The sequence below is a fragment of the Neodiprion virginianus genome, chromosome 6 (genome assembly GCF_021901495.1).
Source record: "Neodiprion virginianus isolate iyNeoVirg1 chromosome 6, iyNeoVirg1.1, whole genome shotgun sequence".
NCBI lineage: Eukaryota > Metazoa > Arthropoda > Insecta > Hymenoptera > Diprionidae > Neodiprion > Neodiprion virginianus.
The window spans coordinates 20,414,055-20,419,253 of record NC_060882.1 but is presented as its reverse complement, the minus strand read 5'-3'; positions in this window follow the sequence as shown (position 1 = coordinate 20,419,253).

Genomic DNA, 5,199 nt, shown 5'->3' with positions numbered 1-5,199 from the left:
GTCCGCAGCGAAGTCGATACAGGAAAAGTACGAAATTCCAAAAAACACATATGAAATATACTTACTTATTTCCTGAAACAATTACTGCGGAAAAAAAATTCACCTCAACTTTCGCTCACCAGCTTGCGACAAAAATAGTTTGTTCAATTTCCATCGACGTGGCGCCAGATTACAAACTGCGTAAAGATCTTGAATGATATGCAATTAAAATTGTTGACTGATCCAGGGGATGCGTATAACAAAGCGTGCAACTCCACCAAATCGCTGAAAAACATTTATACGGAAAAAAAAAGAAATAACATAGAAACAGCAGCAGGCATACGTATTTTGTTCATTTTATTATTTCCAAATCTTGCTTAGAACCTGAAGAAATTCTTTCACAATCTAATAATTAATAGGTAATTAAGTTTAACATTAACGCCTGACAATGATGAAGTAAAGATTACAGATAAGCTATCCTTGCCCAGTCATACTTATGATATGCATGTTTATATTTACCTATATTTGACTTTACGGGCATATAAATAAAATCTTATTGCTTAATATTTTATACTATTTATATAATTACATATGATGATATGTTTTTGTAGTCCCAATGATTAATATGCACGTTTGTGCAATGCCTCATGCGAGACATGTATGGACGGATTGATCCAGGTATATAAATTTGATATTTCGAAAATCGAACGAATCCGCATCTTACCGACATTTTCACAGTACTAGATTATAAATATGTTAGCATTTTATTACACGCTTCAAGAATCATGCTCTTTAACGAGGTGCAAAATATAAATGATTAACACAGATTGCCGGTGTTAAGCTTTCGAAATAATCTCAGTTGATTAAACTGAATAATAATTACATAACCACCGTCTTGGTTCGCTGTAAGACCTCGATTTTCAAAAATATCAATTATATCCGGCAGTATTTGACGAGGCCTCAGATTGTCATTATTATACTGTCCTCTTTCTCTCGCTAATTACAGCTATACAATAGTTATAGTGTTATTTTGAAAAGAGCAGAGAGGAATAACTCAAGCCTCGTCAGTACTGTAATTATTAAATCAGAGTTACTCCGATACTACGATAAAGTTGTTTTAAATATCACAATAACCTCACACGAAAAGCTGTACTACATCATCTACAAATCCTTATTATTTAAATTAGTTTAACAAATACGAATTACAAAGTAAATATATGTACCTATACATACTGCATATATGTATACATATGATAATGTAATATTTTCAGACTACAAGTGACTATTGAAATAACGTTATTGAATAATGTTTTTTTTTTTTCTTTCGTCAACGATGCAAACCTTACAAGGCAAATTGATTACCGTTACATTCTATCGTTATTGTTATTTTTTCATATTAATTAATAATATTATTATTACCATTACTATTGATATTGATACCATCATCATCATCATCATCATTATTATTATTATTATTATTTATTCATTCATTCATTTATTTATTTATTTATCGTATATTAATTTGCGATGTATTCGAACTTCAATGACCGTAAGAGTAGTTGAATGAACGTACGATAATAATATTGAAAGCAATGACAAATTTAAATAATCTATATCGTATTATGAGAAGGTATGTGTGTGTGTGTGTGTGTGTGTGTGTGTGTGCGTGTGTGTGTATGCGAGTTCGCGCAGAACACACAAGCCCACTTTGCCATTGCCTATATTACAATTACAGTGTAACAACACCAATTGTCCAACAGGAGAATTACTATCATTTTTTAAATATTATTCTATGTTTTATTTTTTCGATTTATGATTCATCTAATTATATATTCAATTTTATTCCTCATCTTCACTTTTATGCTGTAATGATAATAATGCATTTTTTTTCTTTCTTTCTACGTCTTGTAACATAGCAAAGCCCCGTTACATTGCAAGTAATGTTACAGAATTTATAATCGAAAATGAATGAAAAACAGAGCGTACCTTGATTAAAGTTTACTTTCGCTATTATATAATTTATTTATAATACATTTCAATCACTGTTAATTCGTTACTATTAAGTCTTATTGGCATTTCTGCTATTTAAATTTCTGTCCATTTATTTATAGCTGGGTTTAATTGTGAATCTGAGAGATTAGATCGAGTTTATGGTCTTTGGACAAATTCGTATCGCATGAAGTAGTAAATACATGTGCCTAACGTTGAAATTGCCTAGTTTGATGTTGCACGCCAAATTTGACGACATTTTTTGGACTTGGGGCGTCGAAAGGGAGCCCGAATTTTTTTGACAGCCAATATGTTGGACGCTCAAGCTCACGCAAGCCTCGACCGTTATTATAACAAGCATTTTCAAACTTTAGATAAATTCACGTAATAAACTCGATAGAATGAAGGCAAGATGGAAGGATTTTTTAATAATGGCGCAACGGAACGTTTTTTTGTTTTTCACAGATCACTGTCAAATGTGTTTGTATATGTATAAATGTATCACGTATAAAATTCGTTCTATATAGGATATTTTTGTATAAAGCATCATCTACACTGTATAGTAATTTGACTTTTAGACATTATTGCGATTTACATGATAAAATGATAAAGAACAATTGTCTCAAAACAACATTTTTATCCGATTTCATTTGATGCAATTAATGGTCGCCCTTCCTTTTCACCTCTTTTCCGTACTCGGATGATAAACGCGGCCGCGTCATAAATTGTAATATATTTTACAGAGTACGCAGTTATAATTTAAAACTCTTAATTATATCTGATTAAGAATTCTCGTTCGATAATTTCATAAAGGCAAATCCTACGTCGTGATGAAAGGGTCAGCTGAACTTTCCACACGAAAAATATACACAAGGTACCCAAAGAAGAATTTTTAGAAAATCTTCAAGATGTGTAATTATGCAAAGCCAGATCTCGCAAAGTTTACGTCAGATTAGTTTAGCAGCTTTCTCGTTACAAAATATATAGGTATGTATGTATAAGACTCACAATTAGAAATTTTCGCACCGCTAACTTTCAATGCCTGTAAATCTTAATCCTAAACAAACTTACGGGACTTTAATGCGATGGAGTATAACTTTCAATTGTTTCTGTAACGCGTTACAACTTTATCACCAAAATATGATTCATGCATTATTCGTTTAGCGAGTAGCTTCAATTTTTAAGGTATGTATTCTTTTCGTTATTTCCTAGGAGTTATCGCACTGACAAACATCAAGTTACCTTTTACAATCATAGAGATAACGAATAAGAAATGCACAATTTCAATATGCATTAGTATCGCCCGAGCAAATTGATTACTATTCGAAAGCATTCGAGTAACATCTGCAGTCCAACCTGACTGAGACCCCTTGGTTAATGTAAATTCATACATTGTTTTCATTCAACCGTACATATAGGTATATATAGCGAGCTATAACGTAATTTGTATAACTATATTCTAAATTGATTAATTAGTCGTTTACTTGTACCAATATTATTACTATTACTATCCTTCCGATATCAACATCATTACTACACTATCTTTACTGTTGTTATTAATATTACCATTATCATTTTCATTACTGTTGTTGTTTTTATCATTATTGTTATTATTATTATTGTTATTATTTATTTTTTTATTGAAATTACACTATTATTGATATTCGTGTACGAAAAAAAAATACTTGACAAATTTCGTTCACGTAATGAACTGGGACTTCCTACGAAGATGTCGTATTTATCAATTAATTGAATGAATATTCATGATAAGTGAATCACAGAAATTGATTCAGCTTACAATTAGACAAACTTGACATTGACTAGAATTTTGAAAGATAAGCTCGTCACTTCGCAGACCACCGGGTAATAATTATCGAAACGATTGTATATAAGTGGGAAACAAATTTACGGTGTACATTGTAAAATAAAATTTGGCACACATCCGGCTGTGTGTGTTTGTTTATTGTTCGTTTTTTTTTTTTTTTATTTAATGTGATACCTGCATCCGCGTAATTACTATGGATATTTGCATGCAATCAGTAAAATATGGTAAATACGACATCTTCCTAAGTGTACCGGTAAGCGAGTCATTTCAAACCGTCTATATTCGTATTGTATAAGTTTTTACTTTCAATTCTGATCATTTAGAGATTCAAGTCCACAGTATCGTTATTCGCCACTGAATTTATTTTTGCTATCGATACAGTATCGTCGAATATATTAGCGCGGGACGTTCGCGAGAGAAATAAGATTAACGAAAAAATTACCAACATTTGCAGGAATGTCAAGTCACTTAATATTTTCAACTCATTATACGTTGTACACATAATAGTAAGCGGTAAGTGAAAAACGGTTGTGTAGAATTGACACAATTCCCGTGTGAAAGAGAACCTTTTTTCGGCATTTTTCAACGTCACAGCCCCTTGTGAAAAAGGAATGTAAAATAAATTAAATAAGTAACTTAATAACAAGGTAATACGTACGCATAGCGTGAATATATTACGTAGCACGATAAAACGACTGGTTTTTTTTTTCTTTTCTTATTCTCTTAGTGTCAATATATTATAATTTTTTAACTAACGTTTTTTTTCGTATATTATCAGCGCATTCGATAATATCGCATTCTGGTGTGCACGGATCTTTGGCTCACATCTGATATTCCGTTTCTTATTATACTTTCTATCAACTCTCGAGTGTTGTACGTGAGGTCTCTGAACTGGTATGAAAAAAAGTGAAGCAAGATCAAACGTAAAACGGGAAAAGAATAAATCAATAAATAAGTCGAACGAAACCAGCGATTCTATTATCTCCGATACCGCATTCTGTTTTTTTTTCTTTTTTCTTTCCTTACCGTCGCAGAAAGAATTTTTCAAACAGGCGCAAAAATTTGACAAATTATACGTAATTAATTACATACGTAACAAGATCGATTATCGATTGTGACGCGTTTATGCGCAATTTATTGGCGCCGAGGCCATGTTAATATACATATTGTACCCTGATCGACCGCCTCTGACTTTCGGACAACTCGTTCGCATATTACACTACAATAATATTAAAAAACCGTCGAAGTATGTTTTGAGTAAAATTTGCATAACTTGCGAATCACCGTCTGCAAGAATTGTCATGAATACACCGCCTATCTTTCTGCTCACCGTATATCCGGATGAACGATTTTTTTTTTCATCGTTCACGACACAACCGTTTGACGACGCTCGTGAGATTGCGGGG